This window comes from Drosophila grimshawi, unplaced genomic scaffold (assembly GCF_018153295.1).
Source record: "Drosophila grimshawi isolate 15287-2541.00 unplaced genomic scaffold, ASM1815329v1 contig_1377, whole genome shotgun sequence".
Taxonomy (NCBI): Eukaryota; Metazoa; Arthropoda; class Insecta; order Diptera; family Drosophilidae; genus Drosophila; species Drosophila grimshawi.
In genome coordinates this window covers 17,602,565-17,624,727 of record NW_025062900.1, presented here as the reverse complement: position 1 = coordinate 17,624,727, position 22,163 = coordinate 17,602,565, and the positions used below count along the sequence as shown (strand labels likewise).

The 22,163-nt window shown below is 36.6% G+C and overlaps 1 protein-coding gene across 2 annotated transcripts in view; it reads right to left on the bottom strand.

Moving 5' to 3' along the window:
- Positions 1 to 18,214: 18,214 nt before the first annotated feature.
- LOC6570213 overlaps positions 18,215 to 22,163 on the bottom strand; it is a 52,560-nt gene continuing 48,611 nt past the window's right edge. The window contains exon 4 of one of the 2 annotated variants that reach the window (XM_001996407.2): positions 18,215 to 18,371. The gene's annotated coding sequence lies outside the window, so the exon portion shown is untranslated. The remainder of the gene's footprint in view (positions 18,372 to 22,163) is intronic. The other variant, XM_043214738.1, reaches the window with a different exon arrangement.

Sequence of the window (22,163 nt, the reverse complement as noted above, 5' to 3'; positions counted from 1 at the left end):
AAGCATTAATTAATAATTTAAAACTATTTATTTTCTAATTAAAATTTAAAAAACAACAGAAAACAACTATCATCAAAACTATAAACTTTCTCGTTATTGAACCAAAACAATTTCGAGATTTTTAATTTGTTTTTAGAGTAAAATTGCTGTGCGCAAGCTGAGTAAATAATAGAATAGAAAGAAATTCAATATAAATATTACATTTTATGATTTTTATATATTATAAAATATTTTTAATTACGTAGCTTTACTGAGACCGAAGTCAATCATACAATTTCATACTTTATAGACTTGATTGTTAAAATATTGTAAAATCTTTCATACAATCCAAACTTGATGATTAAAATAAACTTGGTGGCTTACCATGTCTTAAATTTCACACACTTTCCACTTAAAATATAATGTATTCCCAACTCTGGCAACCGCTTGGAGTGCCTGCTCCCGTTTCCTCATCGCTTCTAATAGAAGCGCTCAATATTATGCTTTCATTTCTGTTTGCCAAGTGTTTGCATTGGGCGCGTGCTCACTGACGAAGAAGAGACTCGATGGTGGACTCGGCCGGTGCAGCCGTGGTCATCTCCCTAACGAGGAGCGCCTGCATCGATAATGTTGTCCAGCACATGTTTAACTGTCCCTGCTGCCAGCCGTCGATGCTGATGATAACACTCACAACATTGCCCGGCAGTTGCGCGGCGACATTTTGGCTGTACAAACTTTGATATATGTATGGAGCCTGGCCTGAATTGGGGCATGGGACTGGGGTGAGCCGAAGGCAAATGTCCAAAACCAAAACCAAAGCCAAATGCAAACTCAAATGGGGCAAATTGCAGCAATATTTGGGTCGGGGAAGCTCAAACAATGCAATGCAACAACAACAATGCAGCGGACGTAAACACAAACAGAGTGTTGCCCCAAAATTGGGGTGGGCGGGAGAGGCATAGATTTGGACTAGGAGTGAGAATAGGACTTTGTTAAGCGGCCGTCAATTGGCAGTTGGCACTCGAATGCAATTTCAGTAATGAAAATAAACATTGTGACCGAGCCCCAGTCAAATGACCAGTGGTCGACGGAAGGAGCCGTATTCAGTTGTCATCATTGTCATTATTATCACTCACTTGGACCTATCATTATCAGACCAAAAACATTTCGCAGCGGAGACAAAACGTCAGATGTTATATTCAAAACAACACGATAGCAATTTTGGCTTCATCACACCGAAACATTTGTACCCTCTTCAATGTTTCCCCGTACAAATACTTTGTAATGTGAATTTTCATATTAATACTTTTTAAAATTTACTTTCATTTGTGTGGAATCAGAGAGCTATAAGTGCAGAGCTATCGTAACACCCAGATTTAGTTCATGGTGAGCGACAGAGCTAAGGGAAAATACCCTCGCCGGGCAGTGTATGGTGGAATGACCCCAAATCCCAAAAGTATGCAATGGCTTTTGTGGCCGGGCTACACGAGAATTGACTTAATTAAATGCAATTTTGACTGCGTTTTGGTCATTTGAGTGCGCAATTTTCTGTTTGTGGTTGGTTGCTGCTTCTGAGTTTGAGGCAATTGCTTGCCACTCGGTTCGTTTTTATGTTTGTTTAATTGTCGATGCGTCGCTTTATGCTTATTTATGATTTAATTAAGTGCTGAACAGCCGCAAAATGAGCATGCAACAAAACAGTGCGGAGCAGTATGTGTGTGTGTGAGTGTGTGGGAGGGGATTGATAGGGTTCGCTTTGGGGGCAATGGCACTTTGCTTACCCAGGGCTGTACCAGGGCTGCACAAGTGTTTGTTTTGATTTCGAGACGTTCGTCGTGGTCGCCACAACATATAATTTAATCAAGCGATAGGTTAATGAAACACTGCCACGAAAAGGAGACGGAGGCAAGCAGACACATCACATCATTAAATATATATCATTAAATATATCGTATGCGCATCTAGCATATCATCACACAATTTTCTTTTAATACTTCTCGGGTCATAGAAAATATTTACAAATCGCTTGAAGCTGTGTATGAAGGTGGTAGCTGAAAAAGAAAGTGTTCGCTTTTATATCCGTTGTATGTCGTATTATCCCTTACTTTGTTTTGCTGCCACCATGGCTAGAAGCGATTTTTAAATATTTTCTGTGACCACAGCAGGTCCCCTAATCAAGGCGGAAAGCCTGCCACAACTCAAATCCCCCACCTTGATGCTGCCTTCCGTTACTGAATAATTGAATTCTTCCGCTTGATGAAACACAAACCGAATGAGTTGATCAATCAATTTGAATTTAATACACATATGTAACACAATGGGGAGCAGATGTGAGGATAACATGTATTTGAAAAGGTGAATGTGCTAATATGCTATTTGGGGATAGGTTTATCTAAACCCCGTTTTAAATAACAAGCAATCCACTGCAATCATTGGATTTAAAATGGCATTATTTTTAAATCAATTATTTAGAAAATATTATTGCTTATTATTATTTACTTATTTAATTTGAACTAAAAAAAACTATCTTGAGAAACAAATACAAAATAAAGCTATATAAAATTAAAATTATATAAAATTAAAAGGAGAAACTGAAATAAAGTATATAATAAATAGGTCAATGGCTATTAAAATGTAATATATTAAAATGATGATGTTAAATGATGACAAAACAGAAAAAGGCAAAAAAATTTTAAGCATAAAGTAGAAATAGTTGAGAAGAAGACAGAAAAAGATAAAGAATGAGAAAATAGGTAAATCTCTGAACATGTGGAGTATGATAGAGTTTTCCCGGAGAGATATTAGTTTTGATTATGTAATTTAAAGACAGGAGAGATTCATGAAATTTTTGAAATAAGGCATTTGTCGTGACAAACTGCTTAATTTCTTAATGCTTTTACATTATGCATAAATATATTTTATCATTCACTTGTTTATAGGGTTAATCTGCTACAATCGTATTTGTATAAGGAATAAGGAAGTTCAGTGCTGAGCAATCTGAAATGTTGCTCATATAGAAATGTAGTCATCCATTTGGCCCGTCTCGGCATCAATTCGGTGTCGGAGTTGTGCTTTTGGCACTTAATTCATTTGTGAATGTGACAAGTGGCTCAAGCGACGCTAAGCCATAAGCTTAAGGCCACGAGCACTGACTGAGACTGAGACTGAGACGGAGACGGAGACTCGGAATGGGACAGCTTCTCAAATGAGAATTAGAGAGGTGTAAGTAGTAGCGAGTTGACGACATCGCTGTCAACGTTCAACTTTATGTTGATTACCTTTTTTGATTATGTCTAAGTGTATGAGAGCCCACGGCACACGGCAAAAAGCTGGCAAAACAATAAACATAAACCAAATGACTGCGAGGACGACGACGACGACGAAGACGAGGACGACGCGTATGAAATATGATTGAAGTCGAAATAAAACTGAGCAGCAGAGCAGCAACCACTTGAAAGGCCCCATGTGTTGACTACTTCCTGATGGTCGGGGGGTCGGGGGTATGGTGACGTCGGTGGAGGCCACTGGGGACACAATTCGAGTTGTGTTAGAAAGGTGCACCTCACGCAGCACATAATCACTTGTGCCGACAACAAAATTAAATCCAACGAATATGCACAAACACACGAAACCGGAGCAACCAACCCACGTCTGTCGTTTGTCGTTTGTATGCGAAATATTCTAATTGCAATAAAAAGCGACATTTGCCCGAAATGAAGGCAGGGGGATGCAAGTGGGGCACTCAAAAGTGGTGTCCCCGTTGCGACGACTCTCTAATAATCATCGAATAAATTATGCAAAAATCATTTCTATTGTTGTAAGTGGCTTGTCGACGTCGTCGTCGTTGTTGTTGTCGTTCTCGGCATATCTCATTTACCTCCTTCCAAACTTGCCTTGTACCCATTTGGTATCGCATTACATTTTCTTTGTTTTCGGCTTGGGGTGAGATCGGGAACAGCATAGAAACAACCATTTGGCAACACTTGAATTTTTAATAACTATGCATTCCTTTTAACTTTTCTGGTGTGCTACAGCAACTCATTCCTGAACATTGCTGGCATAATGGGCACACTGAATGCATATAGTGAATATGCCGAAACAGACAAAACTCGCTTATAAAATTATGAAATGTTTTTCATCCCAAAAGGCCTCAATACTTTTTCTACAAATTAAATAATATGTAATATGTATGGGTAAAGTGGGCATTAACTATGTGAAAGTTTATTTAACAAGCAAAATAATATAGCATAAATATTCCTGATCAGTATTTAAAATTATGGAATTATAGCTTTTTTTATATTCCTACAAACATACAGAAGAATCTCTCATTTTTAAAATTAAAATTTACATTTTATTTTTAATTATTTAATCTTTTTCTTACTTGTATTATTCTGTGTCGGTTGATATTAATTGATATGAAACAAATAAATATTGCAGTGTGAATAAAAATTGATTAAAGCGTTAAGGTAGAAATTACTCTTCTTGAAATTTATTCCGAACTTGAGTAGTAATTTTCAGTGATTGAATTTAAGTACATTTTATCTCTTGTATTTTTACACCAGCACATTTCCAAAGAGCATATTGCAACATAAGTCAGAGATTGGGCATTTGAGTTTTTAAGCCTGTGATAAAAAACACATTTAACATTGAGCATTATCAACAATTTATTTTCCACTTTGACTGTATTTATTTAAATTTGTACTTGGTTTATACGGGTGATATTGGCCATGATAACAAGCCGAATCCATGAACTGTGGCTTATCGCTTGCTCAGCTTATTTGCACAGGCGATTGCTGAAAACCAATCGGCGTAAAATTGAAGCCAGCCAGCGCACAGGACATGCAAAAATCGTAAACAGGGATCAGGGCGGTTTCCAATTTTTTTTTGTTTGGCTGCGACTGTGAAGAGCATGTGCCAGGGCATAATAATAAATAAAAAACAAATAAAAAATGAAGTGAGCGCACCGTGAAAGTCAGTCAATGTTTTGCCAACTTATGGGCGACGAAATATGAATTTCCAAATTAAACATACCGCTGGGACGAACGCGTACATCGATTGATTGACGCGCGATTTGACACGTTGAAAATGCATAAAAAAAAAGGAAGCGAAGCAAAGGCTGCCATCTGTAATTGTTGCAACAACCCCAAGGATGCTCTGGATGTTGTGGATGCTCAGACGAATTTCGTATGCAAATCGACGACGGGCAGCGGAAAAACCGCGTTGTTAAGCGTGAAATTTGTTTTCTACTTGTTACGGGGGTTTACGCTGGCTGGCTGACATATACTCAAATCGAATTTTAGCTGGAAAGTCATAAGAAAATATTTGAATAAAAGAAAGCACAACGTGAAAAAAGCAACTCTACTTTTGGGGTGACACCAGTCTCTTGCCCTGCCACCGCTCGACTTGACGCACTTTTCAGTCACACATTATGTAAAATGAACATGCAAATAAGGTTTGCAGTTAAGAAAAAATAAAAAAAATTGGCGTATAACATTTGTTGTTCTTGTAACTCCCCTAAAAATACAAAATCCTCCATATGCCACATTGGGGAACAATTATGTGCGAGTTTAATTTGATTGCTAAACGATTTTTGTTGAGTTAATTTTGAGAGTTCAGCTTTGGGCATAAGGATTGCAGATTTAAATATGTATTTTTATAAACAACTTCAATTGCTCTAGTCGAGAGTGCTCGACTTTGGGATACTACGTAATCTGGACAAAGGTGGTCTAGCATATATCCCATTTCAGACTTATTTGATTCGTTATTTCTTTTAAATGCTTCTCATATGAAACATTTTTTATACAGTTCTTTAATTATATGGCAACCGCTATATTGGTATATTTCATTAAAAAAGATACAATGTACAACTTATTGCCTTGTAAATGGGCACAGGGCTTATTCAGTTAATTCATGTTGCATTCCTTGGCCAAACAAAATATCTTATACCGCAAATAATGATAATAAATGACAGACAAAATACCAAAATTATGGTTTTTAATATAAAGAACCATACTTTATGGCACTGCATACAGCCACCCACCCGTACTGGCTCTCCTTGATTATTTTTGATATAGATACACGTTTCTTTTCTTGGATTTTTCTTTTCATTTTGAGCCCCAGCTAAAAGTCACGAGACACCGCACGTAAAAAAAGTGAGCTAATAAGCGAAACAACAAAGAAACAAGCCAAAGACACGAACGCTTAGATAAATGAATGGAAACACAACTTGTGCTCCATCCCAGTCTGTGCGCGATACTTTGCATATTTTGGGCGCATTAGGAATATGAACGAAGTCGAGTAACAAGCGTGAAACAGAAAATAAACCACAGCAGCAGCAAAAAACATCAACTCCGAAATATGTTTACAAAAAAATGCGACGGTGAAATATATAAATGGATTTTTATGTTGATTTCATGGTCGCAGCTGTTTGGGAAACGGCTTTATTCCACTCATAATTTATTATACTGTACTTTTTTTTTTTTTTTTGTTTATGAACTTTAAATTCAAATTTGTAAGTATAAAGAACAGACGTCAAAGTCTCTCTGCCCGTCCGTCTTTCTATCTTACTGTCGTGGAAACTATAAGTAAGGAGAGCAGCTGTCAAAGTCTGTCTATCCGGATCCCTCCGTCGAACAGTCTATGAAACTATAAAAACAAGCAACTAGGCACTAGGAATACAGTTTGTTTAAGTTTAACCCCTACACAAAACGAGTGAATAGAGACAATTTTAAATAAACTAATTAGCCTGATTTGATGCATTGTTTATAGATAATATTTTCCTTAGATTGATAGTTAAATGAGTAATGAGGATATTATTTTAAATTGTAGTAAGCTGTCTTTGCACAAAACATTGTTAAAAATAAATTCACTCAATTGAAAAAATATAAAAAATGAAAGCGAATAACGAAGAACGAAAGAAGGCAAGGCTAAAGTTCGTCTACTGCCATCGTTGGCATCGATAGGATGACTATACTTTATATAATCCTGATTGCTGGCACAACCCTTGCCAGCGACATGATAAATGACCGGTGTTATTCAAATTAATTGATCAAATCCGAATGTCAGACTGAAATCTGCGAGAAATTGCCAAATTACGGCATCAAATGATTTAAGTGGCGCACGGCGGTAGCGCTCCTCACACAGCACAGGATGTGAATGTGGATGTGGATGTGGATGTGGATGCGGATATGCCACTGTTCATGTTGGGGGAGGGGAAGGGGGTTGCGTAGCAGCTGGAAATTTGCATGTGTCATGAAAGTGTTAGAGTGCGGGTGTTTCATATGACACCCAACGGAGCAGAGTGCACGGATTGCCAGGATGTGAGGGCCATGAGGTATATGTGTGTCAAACGGTATAGCTTCCGGTTGAATGATTGAACAAATGAATGGCTTACAAACGAACGGACGCAGAGACTTTGGACAGGAAGCCACATGCACACACACAAACACACGCACGCACACACATGACTGGCGGCTATACTGACCAAACACGTCGACTGTTTGCGGTTAGAACCCAGACTCTTCGTCCATTTGGATGCCAACGGAACCACAAATCCCCGCTGGCATATTTTTCGGTGCAAAAATTTACTGAAATTGAAATGGGAATTGCAAATTAACAGCAGTAGCAGCAGCAATTTATTGCTTACTCGAGAGTTTGCGGACATGACATTGGATTGGGCATTGGATTGAGTAAGCCATCAGTTTGTCAGTCAGTCAATTGAGTTAGATTAATTGCATGTGCTCTTTGCTCGTTTTGCCAAGTAGTTAAACTGATTAATTTGATGAGATTTGACCGTATTTGGCAAAACAGTTGCAGAAAGCAATTAAAAATCAAATTGAGATGAACTTTTCAAACGCTCATTCTTAATTTTATAGCAATATTGGTATTTTCTTATAAGCATAGCTCGTTTAAACATAATCGTCATAATGGTAACTACTCAATGTTATATTTGCATGTGTGGCCGTATATTTAATTATGTTAAGCAACTGTGGTGATCGATATTAATAGCCATGTGTGGAAAAGTGTCGAGCAACTCTGCTGATCGAGCGATAATAATATCGACGATCAAATAATAAAGACGCGTTTGATAAAAGTTGCAACTTATTACTACAAGCTTACAGTAATATTACTATTTACTCATAAGCATAGCTCATTTAAATATAGTCGTCATAATGGTAATTACTCAATGTTGCATTTGCATGTGTGACCGTATATCTACTCAATGTTGCATTTGCATGTGTGACCGTATATCTAATTATGTTAAGCAACTGTGTTGATCGATATAAATAAACAGGTATAGAAGAGTGTCGTGCAACTCTTTTTGTCGGGAGATAAAAATATCGATCAGAGTTGGCTTTCCCTTTGTAAGCGACTATCAATTAAAAAAGATGAACTTGATAAAGGTTCGAGCTATTACTACAAGTTTAAGGTGTAAAATATTTTGTTATTGTTGCATTGGCATTTTCCCACACTTATCGAGGCTGACTGGCAAGTGACACAGCCACTTAACACCCACTCATGTCACACACACAATCCGCTTAAATTAAATACCCGAAAGGCTAAACAAAAAACCGGTAGTGAAACCGCCAAGCCACCACACACAAAAAATGTACGTGAATGGTGGGTGGGATGAAAGGTGGAAGTGTAGGGGGGAGGGAGTATGGCGACGTCGAGGACTTTCTGCAAAATTTAACAAAAACAACAAGGGCGACACACCCTGCTCAGACTTTTTTCCACACTAATCGTCCCTTTATGCGACGGTTTTCTTTTAGACAGGGTTGAATTGCCCTCCATAAGTGTGTGTGTGTGTGGGTGCGTGTGTGGGACAAACAACCACCAAAAACTAAAGTTTCAACTTGTGTGCAAAAGAAAGGACACCCGTTGCGGAAAGATCAGAGCAACAAGTGCCCACTAGAAAAAAACCTTTTATTCACCCAAAAATAAATCAGCTAACGACTGGAGTGAAGTCAAGATGAGAAAACAAAGCCACTTTTCGATGGTTGTAAGTGTTAAGCCCATAACTACGCATATTTACATAAGTCTCCGTGAACCCGAATGAACATTGCCAAAATGTCCAGAAATGGAAAAGAATTGCCTGCCTTCTTTGAATGAAAGAAGTATGCACGGTTATCCTCGGTGATATGATTTTGTTTCCCGTTTGTTCAATGTATTTTGAAAAATACAAATTAGTAGCTGTTTAATAAACTGGTAAAATCCGATTCTATTTACTGCTTGCAGATAAGGTCTGATATATAAAAAAAGATTCAAGCTAAAGAACTAATAGATTTATTATGCATAGGACCAGTTGTGTCTGTGTTCCTACTTTATTATATTAGATGAATGAATCAGTATTGTTTTTAAAATTTATGAAATCTGTCAAGATTTTCGAAATCTTTAAAAGTTCCTTCTCTATATTTGGCAGACTTCTGTGCATCTTCTATATATGCTATACGAAAACATGCCTATCAAAATATGCTCTAAAAACGGGTCTCGGAAATCGATACTTATGGATATTTAGTGCTGTGGGAGAGAGTTAGCTAGTTGGCACTCTCGAGTACAGCTCTTTTGCCTTTTTCACGCAATATTCGGGCAATTTCTCACACTTGATTGGGGAATTGGGTGGAACAGACAGACTTGACTGACCAAACGAGCGACCCTCTGTCTGGGCATTCGAAATTGTTTACCTTAGCATCAATTTAAACTTGCATGTGTACATTAAAAAAAAAAGAGAGAGAAAAAAAAGTAGCAAAATGCAAAACACAATTCAAATTTAAAAGTGTTTATGGCAGCGAAATGTAAATTTGTATTTGCTTAAGCGAGCGAGAACGCTAATATCAGTAAGTGTGCGAGTATAAAAACTGAAACCTTTTTGTGGCAAGTCACCCCCGATATGCGTAGCTTTGTTGTGGTTATGAGTTCATATACCACATGGCAAACAGTCGTTCAGCTTATCACTAAACGGCAGTTAGCATTGTTAAAGTCAAAAGTAAAAATAGGAACCATAAAATATTAATTTCTCAAATGCACAGCTGTCAAATAAGATCTGTTCTACTATTGGTTTCAACTGACATTCCAAAAAAAGCAATGCACAAATTCTATATTTTAATTAAATACACGCATTTCTCTTCTTTTACTTGATATAATTTTAAAACAAATTGTATGCTTTAAATTAGTTTGTGTATGCAAGCAAAAGGGTTGACATCAGTTTAACTGTCGCAACGAAGGAATTTTGTGAATGGAAAACAATGGACGTTTGGAGCATGGATATACTATTTTGGTGCAGGGGATTTGGGAATGCAATTTTCGGTAATAGCTTGGCTTGCAACTCGTTTATGTGGTAATTTAATATCGAGTGTGTTGCATACTTGCGGCACAATGCAACGAACGCATCATCATCGTCTGCAGCTGTCGCGCCGGTTGCGCCTGGCTCTGTGGGGTTGGCAAAACATTTTGCCGCATTTAATTAATTGTTCAATAAAATTAATAAACATATGTGGGCCTAGCGAATATTCAACAGCTACCCCAACAATCCCCTTTTCCTGGTGGGGCCCAAAATGCATGGCATTTTTTGGTGGCAGCGATGACATTGCAATAAGTGAACTGAAGGGCAGTGTCGCTGTTTTGACTGCATTGCAATCTGTGCAATGTTTGCACAAGCCTCAGAGCACCGAGTAGAGTCTGCCTAGAGCGACGACGAGGATGTGAAAAAGTCGTTTGGAGTAAAAACATTTTGTAAATTGCTTCATAAATATCAATTTGTAAAATAATAATTGTTTGGTCGACTGCTGTTTTCATTCATTTTTTTTTTGTTGGTATGGACAGCTGGTATGCCTTTTGGTGCACGTCTGTTGCCTCAATCGACAAAATAATAGAAGAGACTCGCAGGTTGACTGCAACGTCACCTAATGTCTGGTGATATTGCACTCGGCGCACTTTTCGTCCTCGCGTCGTAATTTCTATTGCTCTTCGCAACCAGCGTCTCTTTATGTTTCTGTCAACAATGTGAGACGTGATACCTGTTTTCATGTTTCCATGTTTCCATGTTTCTATGTTTTCATGACGTGCGCTGCATCAACTGGACTATGGCCACATAAAAGTTGCAGCGGACAGTGATGAAGTTTAGCTGTCGCCGTCTGATTAAACTTTTAGCTGCCATAACTAGCCAATTGGGTTGAACACTCTGATGGGACACTCGTCGCACAACAAGCAAAAATGTTATGTTTGGGCTGTCGCAGACTTAATACCCTTGCAGATAAATGGTAAAAGAACAATACGAGTATTATTGGTTTGATTCTGGAAAACGTTCGACAAGTGTTTTATCCAATATTGACAATAAAGATGACCGTCGTCGTGATCCATAATATACTTTAAAAAATGCCCCTTTGTACAAATATGAAAAAACAACACACCGGAAATTACTCACTCTGGTTAATTAGAACTCTGGTTTCTAGGGAGCCACAATGTTAGATATTTAATAATAATAATAATATGATGAGGAATTTGTAAAACACAGTGTGATTTTTTTCTGAGTGTATATACTATATGGAGTCGCTGCCTCACACATTTAGTGTCAAAGTTATAATGCCCTTGCAGGGGGCACTTATCAAAAGGATTGCCTGCGGTACTTTTGACGCTTGCTTAAAGTTTGGTCTATTTCAATTTAAATTTATGTTTCATTTCATTTGCTATACTGTCCGGGTTTTACCTTTTATTTGTCTGTTAATGGGAAAAGTGGTGCCCAAAAGTGCATAAATAATTTGGTTTGTAAAATTTCATTTTCGTTTTCCGCATTTTTTTTCTCAACTTCCAACTCATAATTCTTATTCCATTTACGCATTTCAAATGTGAAAATTTGTTTGGTAGTCCTTAGCAACGTCGACTGCCAAAATTGAAAAGTTCAAATTCAATTTGAATTCAATTTGGCTGGCGTACTTGAACTTAGCTGATGCGGACAGACAATGAAAAAAACCAGTATGTAATGGGTAGTTTTATTTGCTGCAGATTCGGGGGAAGGGGCGCTACAATTGGAACTGATGGCTGCCAAGGGGTATGCAGTGGAAAATGTGGGGGTGGAGTCAGCTATCATCTTTTGGCTGCTGATAAACATTTTTGTGTGGGAAAAAATTAATAGGAATTGTTTTTTTGCGGAATTTACGTTATTGGTTATTGGCTTAACTGCTATTATCTGTATAAAAAATTGTGCTTTGAGCGAACCCATTTCACTTCACCACTTTGGATGAAGCTAGACTCTAAGGAATATTGAAATTAAAATGGATTTCAGTTGCTTGAACTTTTCTAATGAAGTTTCTTACGTTTATATATATGGTTTATATATATTGTTGGTTTTCCATTATATAATTGCAGCTATAGCATATAAATATTTTGTTTTACGACCTATGTTATAGCTACATTTTGTTCCGTCAGTCATTATTCTTTTAAATACTAATGCGAACGTATATAAATTTCATTAAAAATGCATTTACGGAAACTGAACACACCGCAGCCAAAAACTTTTAACCAACCCTCCACTTCCAACTCGTGGAAGATGAGTTCACAGGAAACCCAGCTGCGACTCGGCCAATTTCAACTCCAACTTCTGCTCCTGTTATTGTGGCTTAATATTCATGGTAATTGTGTGCTGGGTTCAGCTGTTCGTCGAATATTTTAGTAATATCTAAAAGGTGCCACCTACCCCTTAAAGCCTCAACTAGGAAATCAACAGTATAAAAGTTAAAAGCGATAAATATTTACCTGGATATACAATTTCAAATGGAACTTTTTTTTATATATAATTTTGCTGCATCCTTGGAGTAACTGTAAATTCTAGCTAATGATCTGTTGGTTGGATGGGGGCTTCCCATTCAATCTGGCAAAGCCTCAAAAAAAAAAAAATAAATAAAAATAAAAACCAAAAAAAAAGTGTAACGAATAGCAAAATTAGGATACGCAGGACGTGGACACAAATTAGTCGCACCCCGCCGCGGCAAATGTCTTGAGTTACATTTTGATGACTTCTTTACCTTTGGGTGCGTCTGTGATCCCATTATGTTCAAAAATTACAGCTTTTAAATGTTAAAATTTCTTCTTTTATGACAGTCGACAAACCGCGCGGGGAGCTCTTCTTTTTATTTTTGGGTTTTTTGTTTCCATTATTGTACTCAGCAGTTTCTGACAATGTTTAGCATAAAAATGCAATAACAATTTTAAACAGATTTTCTGCCTATTTTGTTGAGCAGTTGTGTCCAGTTTCAGGCATAAGGTTTTTTAAGGTAATAAAATATTTGAGGAATAATGTCAATATCGGATCTGAACAATATAAAACGCGGCTGCCACTGGCAGCGCACCACTGAGTGCACATACTCAATTGAAAGGATAGCAACTTTGAAATATTAATTATTATGGTCTTCATGGCCTTCTAAATATGTGTGACTATGTATATATATTTAAATATATAGCAGCAGTCCCTATAGCACTGACAAACTGTAGCCAACGTCGCGACGAAGCCCAATTTCATTAGACTATAATTTTTAATTGAAAAATGTATATCATTTCCAAAGCTAGCAACAGCACAGGCTTGCACACCATCATTTTTCCCTCACTGCGCCGAAAATTGCTTCAACGTTGTGGGTACCGTCGAGAGAAATCCATGAAAATATTTTGTAAGCAGATTTATAGTTTGCAAAAAATAATAATTATTTGCACAAGGCCAAAGGAGCACAGACGGAGACATATAACCCGACGGCAGCCAAGAGAGCTTGACAGCCACTCCAACCTCTGCTGGGCGATGCCATCCTCCACCACATGGACTCTAATAACTGTAACTCTATCAGATTGTGCCTCTGTTTCCCCCTGGTATTGCTGGTGCTTAATAAAGGCTTGGACGCAGATTAGTTTGTCATTTAATTATTTTTTGCCTTTGCATCCAGAACCAAAAAAGAACCAAGAAGAAAACGAGTTGGGCGTGGCCTAAGCCATTTTATGTGCTTGAGATTTATGTAAAAGAATTGATGTATCTACGTATGTATATACAAGATAGATATTTTGCACACTTTTCATTTAATTACATTAGTTTGCCAAAAATGATTAAATTTGTTGTTCCGAGCAAATTAACTTTGCCCTTAACGAATTGCGAAGGTAATCCCTGTGGATATTCTTTTATTTGGTTATGTTCCCAAGCCAGTCTATAAGATTCTATATTGGTGAGCCTCGATGTACTTGTTCACTGATATGATATGTTCCCAATCCAGATTAGAAGCTTATATATATATTTATTCACAGCTGTTAAAACTTTCGCTTAAGAATGAGATAAAGATGTAAACCAATAAGAAATATTGCTGGAAAAATACAAATAATTTGAACAAGTTTAGTTTTTTGAGAGAATTAGACCAAGTTCATTTCAATTCAATTCAACATTTGTTTTTTATTTTATTATATAATCTAAGCAAAATACTTTTAACTTACTTAGGAAATTCAGTACCGTAGCTGTGAAAGTCTAAAATTTCAAGTACAAATTTATTTCAACAAACGTCAAGAGTCTGATTTTGATAATACACAACGAAGTAGACGATGGGGTTGGGTTGGCCTGAGAGTGAAGCTCGGGCGTTGTCCAGTTGTCAGTTGTCAGTTGTCAGTTGTTGACGCCTATGGCCAGCAGCTGGTCAGCAGCTTGAACTGTCTAATTGTTTGGGCTCCTTTGTGACCTTTTTGAAGGTGTCAAACGCATTTGCTGCCAAAACTCCTCCGCCCCGGCACGTGCGTGACTTTGATGCCGTAACAAAGTAACATTTTATATTGAAGCTGCGTGTTTGGTAGCTGACCACTGACTTTCACACATGACCATTTGATGGGGGGATGATGGGGTTATGGCGATTTTCATTTTGCTTTTGTCAACAGTTGCCTTTTAATTTCACTTCATTTGCATTAAAAAAAAAGAGTAGCTGAAGCCACATACGCTGCTCTCTAATTGCTGTCAAAATTTGTTTGTTAAGTGTTGGCCGCCGCCCACAATGCCACACCCTAGGCCAAGCCACTGTTTGAGACCCAAATACAAATGGACATTTTTCAAACGGATGTTTTGACAATACCAGCGTGGAACGTGTGCTTTGTTTATTCTCGTTTCCATTAAGTGACAGTCTGACTGTTGAATAAATTCTCCACTCTTATATCAATAAGTCGTCAGTAATGTAGCATAAAATGATATCATAAACACAAATTACAGTCACAAAATAAAATTGTGTGAAAATAAAAAGGTCACAGAGAAAGCACAGGAATCTAATAACATTAATGACCACCAGAATCACTAGCAGGACTAGTCTCAAATCATTTTGCAAATCTAATGAGCCTCAACGGCATAAAAAAGACAAAATTACAAAAAAAAATCCGAAAAGAGAAAGAAAATTATATGTTTCTTGCTGAGAATTTCATATACTCTTCTTGTAATCAATATATTATTATTTATATTGTCAAATTGAAATTATATATATTTTCATTGAAAATACATATCAAATATACAAGTTACCAAAATAGAAAAAGAATCAGAAATGTAAACAATTTAGCGTCCTCTATTTCTATCATTAAGAACTCAATTTTGAATGTCCTGTTTCGTGAATAAGATTTTCGCATGCTTTTCTGATTGGGCATCTTAAGAAAATAATTATTATATTATTTTTCTTTTTAAATGGTGGGTTTTCCTGCATATTCCCTAATTCATGCAATAAATGTTAGACCATTTTGCGACCTAAAGAAATCAAAATATTACATTTTATTTTTAATTTTGTTTAATTTGTCTCTAAATTGTTGCATTTTTGCATTTATTGTATAATTAAGAAATAATAACAATAGTAAATATTTAAATGAATAATACGACTCTCCGTTAGAGTATCAAAAATAGGTTGGCGGCAAACATTTTGGTGTGCATGAAAGCATAAAGCGCGGAAATCGACAGCGCGTAGGTCGCAAACTGCAAACTGAGACTGGTCGATGTGGTGTTGTATGGTGTTTTCTGGGTTGGGGTTGGGGTTGGGGTGCAGTGCTGGGTCAGCTGTCGGTGGGGTGCGAAATCAGGAATTAAAACGTCTTAATGGTTCTATCTTCTTTATGGGCTGTCTGCTGTCTGTTGTCTGCATAGCACAGGGGTGGTTTGCTTTCGTCCTTCGGATTCTTCTTAGCTTGTCGGCTTAGAGACCCAGACCTGCATTTCTTTTTTGACGTCCAAGCGAAAAATGTTTTCGGTGACTTCTGTGAGTTAATTTGCATGTAAATTAAGCAACAAAATGATGCTGTCGTTTTTTTTTTTATTGCTCTAATGTTTCAATTAACACACTTAATTTCTATTTAAGCTTTAATGGGACAGGGTTGAGGGGTGGGCGATTGTTCTGTTTGTTGTATCAAAAAATTACCATACTCATTACACAAACAGTGTCCAATTTTGGAATCATACAAGTAAAATGTACAAAAAAAAACCAAGCGACTTAGCTGAACTAGTTTTCGTATATAAGCTACAAATATCAGCAATATATTAACATATTATTTTATTAAACTGAAAACTGCTATAAATTGAGATTTGCTGGAGCAAAAAGTGCATTTTAATTACCAGACCATAAATCTAGAATTAAATTGTTTAGGCATTAATTGGTTCAATTGTTAATTAATAGATTAATTAATAACTATGTTTGTTTTTCTATTATTTGTATTTTTGTGTGTAATGTTTTGTTCTGTGTTCTGTTTGTTGATTTGTTCGGTTGGATAATTTTAATTATTTTGCTGCCAAGTATTTTTGGATTGCATTTTTGATTAGAACGTGATATTTGCACGAATAAACAACAAAATAATTAAATGCATTCAAGCATTTTTAATTGCTTACGCCAATTTGCTGTTTAGGAAATGGCTGAAACAGTAGCTTGGCCCATCGAATCTGTTCACAAAAACACATATTCATATTTTATGTGCTATTTTGATTTGCTCAACTTATTGCTGGTTGGTTGCTGTTGCATTGTGTACAGGCCATAGGGTTATTATAATCGTTTAAACATTATATAGGTAAGCAGTAAGATTCGAAAAACTAGATTATAGTGATATTATTATGCAGCAAACTGTACAAATCCAGTTTATTCCATTTGTTGTTCAATGTGTCTAGGCTACAGTTAGGCATTCCTGTTGCCAACGCATACACTGAAAACAAATGTGAAAAATTTGTGTTCTTTTTGTATAGTTTTCTTCTTGCCTCTGCAGGAGCTTGCCATCAGCATTTTTTGTGCAATTCTGTTTAGAATCTGATGCCTATTAACTGTCATCAGGCAGAAAAGAGTATAATGTTGCTAAGTTTTGACGAGGGCGAGCAGCTAATAAATTCAAACTAATGTGAATCGACAAATGTTATTATTACAAGGCTTGTCTTTTGTTTGACTAACAATGCAATGGTAACAATTACGTGGAACACGTTCGAAGAAGAAACCCCCTGAAACATGCAAACAGAGTGTAAACAAAGGTGTCAGAGCATTTCTTAGTCCAACGGAAGCAAACAACCCAGCAAACAGTCAGACACAAAAAATATAAAAGCAGCAGCACTTTGACGGCAAACAGCGCCAACAGGAGCCAAAAGGATATCGCGTGCCAAAAATTCAGCATGTAAACACACAGCCCAGAAGACAATGGCATGCATACTGGAGACCATGTAAAAGCTTTCAGCATATCGCCACCTCGCCAACAACCAATTGCCCAACCATTCTCATTTCATCCCCCAAATGTGTGATATTGGGGAATGCTACGCTTTGATAGCTCGTGTTTCTGCTTTGTTTTATTTTTATTGTGATTTTATGTTAGTCGTTTTGTTTTGGCATATTGGCAAATATTAGTCTCATACTTGCCTAACAAATGGTATGCTTTTGTGTTGCATTTTTGTCGAATGTCGACTCAAATGGGACCATACTGCCAGATACACATATTTGTATACATATATATATATATATATATATGCATGTAGTTATGGGCTTATATCAACTGTGGAACTAGCTCATTTAGTTGGGATTGATGGTCATCAAGAATGTCGGTTTATGTTCACTTTTTAAGCATTTATTATGTTTTTTAAGTTGCTAATATCTTAAGTAATGTATTACTTAACTTTTCAAGTATTTATTATGTTTTTTAAGTTGCTAATATCTTAAGTAATATATTACTTGATTTACATAAGTTTTCTTCTTTCGCTTGTAGCTAAAAGAATAGATTAAAGTAAAACACATTTTTTTGTTAAAATATATAATTAGGCTTTATTGATAGAATAGTTTGTTTGTCATGAAATTGCTAATTATGCGCTTTGATTCGTAATATACTTAACAAAATAATTATTTATTATATTGGTCGTCCCCTTTTATTTTCAACTTTTCGCTCTTGGAAAACTGCAATAAAGAAAGAAATGAAATAATTATTAATTTGTCGTTTCAAAGTTTAAATATATATTATAATTTCTGTGATCTCCTAAAGAATACAAAATACTTCATTTTTTGATTATCATCAGCAGCCAAGTCGATTTAGGTATCCCCGTTCTATTCGAAGTAGTTTCTCTCTTTACAACATTATGAAACTTGTAAAATATCTTAATTTTTGCTGAATGTCGAAGGCAACTAATTCGAACCATTGTATTATATAGTAGCCAAATTAACAATCGATCGAACAATGAGTTCTTGTGGGAACAACAACTGCAATCATATGATTTTCTAAGGAATAACTGATCAGTTATTTACTTTATAGTGAAATATACATGTCGGCAGTTTAACTTCCGCAAGGGTATATAATCTTCGGAGTGCCTAATATAAGCATTAATTTATTATTTTTAATTTTATGTAACACAACAGTATAACCATGTCAGTAGCAATATGTTAGGCATTATGATTTATTTAAGTAATCTACAGGTCATGCCTAGAGCTAACAAATCATATTTCAAGTCAACGCTGACAGCTGCAATTTTTCCACTAAGAAGTCATGCAACATTTGTTCATTTAAAATGTGCATACATCTTTAAGGCTCAGTCCCACGCAGACCGAATGCAACCAATCCCAACGAAATCACATTGGACACCAGTGCTTGCCCCTCGACGAAAACCGAATCAATTAAATTCAATTAAATGCGTAAAACCACAAACCAAGTGCATAGGCGTTTAACCAAAGGAGGAGTCTCGTTATAGCCAGGCTTGGCTCGGGTCCATTGTTATGCTGTTGGACAAGCAGGCAGTGCTTAGCTGTCAATCTTATTCTAATTGAAATGCGCACACAGCCTCTGTGTCAGTTCACAAATTGAGTTTTACTGGCAAACAATTGAAACTGCAAGGTGCAGGGAGGCAACACTAAATCCTGGGTAACACTATCTAACAACATTTTCATTTGTAACTGCCGATTGCAGTTTATTGCTTAAGTGCAACACTAAATTCGACAAATATATATAATTAAAGGTTTATGATATACAGAAACAAAATTGTGACTTTTGTTGTAAATTATAAGTTTATACTTGTTGCGTAGAGAAGAAAAATAATCAATTAAATAAATCGAAAGAAATTTTCTGTTTTTTTAAAACAATCTTCTAAAAAGCTCAAATTACTGTCAGTTTGAAAATGGACAAAGACTCACTCTTTTTCAGGGGTTGACTAAAACTAAAAATAAATCCAGATAATTGGACGACTTTTAAATTTGCTTTCTGTTTACTTGCCCACAAAAATAAAAACATTTTGGCTGTAAGCAAGTGTTATAAAAATCAACAAGTTAACTGCATTGCCTGCACTTTGGGCTCATGCTCCTTATCCTGTCATTCACTTGAACCAGACGGCAGGACATTGTATTTGTTTGTTTCTCGAATTCTAATTGCACCACTTGACTTTTGTTTTGGACTGCCGGACAGTGAACTAGATCTAATCCTAGACACTGGATAATTGCTATGGGTTGCAGGAGTACGCCCAAATCGTTGCCATTGTTTTTCCAAGCAGTACATTTTTATTGTTAATTAATTAAAAAAGTTTTTGCACCTTTTTACATTAAATACTTTTTTTTATTTGTGCCGTTGGGCTAAAAATTTTAACAATTTGTATTTCGCACACGGCTTGGGTTTGGCGTGCCTTGTTAAAATATTTGAAAATATTTAAATTGACATTTTTTGTCATGTTACTTTTACTGGTTTGCATTTTTTGCTGCCCTGTTATGAATATGAACAATGTCAATTTGTCGGCAAAGTCGCCTCAAGGCAAAAAAAGGTTGACAGCACGATGATAATTTTTTCTGTTTCATATTGTACATATTTTGAAATCAGAGGGAAAAGTTCACATTTCAACAGGCGGACTTTAAAATTCCAGTCGCTGTCAACCTGCATGCCAAACACTTTAAGTTGCATTTGCAACATGCTGCTCATCCATACAACAACTAATCAAAACAAATTCAATTAAACGAGACAAAATTCGGGATGGCCAAGTGGTGGCCAGCCAGTCAACCAGGCTGCTGTCCAGTCCTGTCCGAGTCCCAGATCCAAGTCTAAGTCCCCAGCCGTTTGCATGCGTCTCTTATCTGGCAGCACAATCCATTAAAATTGCACATCGTTTACACCAAAAATCAATTCGCCAAAGCATTTAGGCATTACAAATGCCAAGCCAGCCACCGACTCTAGCCAGCCAGCCAGCCAGCCAGCCATACAAGTAGACAGCCAACACGGTACGGAACTCGTCGACAGAATCCACGCTCGGCCACCAGTTCACCAGTCAACCAGTCGCTGGCCCGCTTCAAAATGAAGCTTGATGCCCATAAATTTCGCATACGGCGTTTGTGTTTTTCGTTTGTTTTGTTCCTGATGCCGGCTGCTGGCTGCTGACTGCTGCTGCTGGCTGCTGGCTGTTGGCTGTTGCTGTTGTCGTCTGCCCTCTACAAAGCGATAAACGCAGCCTACACTCAGAAAAAAGTCCAAAAAACAGAACCGTAACATTAGTTTTTTTTATTTCTTGGAAAGCATTGGTACTTTATGGTCTGACATTTGCATACATTTTAGATAGCTTACAAATAAATTCATATTATTTTATGACGATTCAAGCGCGTGACTCCGCCTGACTCATCCTCTAAGTTAGAAAACAACTAATCTCTAATATGAAAGCCGAGTCAGTAAATTTCCTTACTTGTTTCTGAATTTTAGAAGGAAGTTTTTCTATCATTTCTTTAGATTTGTATAATTCTTTAGAATTTTTAGAAAAACTGACAAAAACAAACTTAAATTTTGTTGTGATTGTCGATTTAGTGTTCCTAATTTTTAGAAGATTTTTTCTTATATCTAGAAATTATTTCTAAAAACTAAAGAAAAACTTTCTAATTTTTGGTGCGATTGTTTTTCCAAGTGTACAAAGCGATAAGAGCAGCCTATAAGGCCGCAGTTCGTTCAGTTGGTATTGCTTTGAAATTAATCCGCCAGATATTCGAACATAGCTACGTTTGTGAATAAACCAGAGTCGTCTTTTAACTGTACGCTATGTTTGTTAGGATAGAACATTGGGTTTTGAATACAAATCGACTGCAAACATAAAAAGGCAATTAAAGTAGTGTCTTTTGGTTGTTAATATCATTATTAAATCTCTCTAGATATGGAGAAAGGCTTGAAGGCTTGTTTATTTTTATGCCGAATCTATAAGATATTTATTAATGTGACTACGACTACCTCAAATATGGTTTCTATTCAATAAATAAATAATAAATATAATTAGTCTGAACGAACACCACACTCAATGCCACCCCATCATCCATAGCTCCTATCAGTTGCACTTTAACATGTCGCACAACCAATAATGTCTATCTGACCGGAGAGAGAATCGCGAGTATGCCAGAGATGCATTTTCTGTAGTGTGGTCCTCCTCCCTTCCTGCGTTTCATTAGTGTCACCTCAAACAGCAAATTAAGATTAGAGTGCCGACGCCAACTGAAAGTGTGTGCGTAAGTTAAGCCCATGAGTTATAGCATGCATTAATGCGCAATAAAATGTGACTCAAACGCTGACTTCCAGCATATATTGATGTTGAGTAACACCCAGTTTGTGTTTGACACTGGCTGATATGGCTAAGTATTGACCAACGCACCAACACGATCGAACTAACATTTTTTGTTTAAGCTCAATATTATACTAAAGTACGTAAACAATTTCCTACAATGATAAAAATTAATAAATGAATGCCA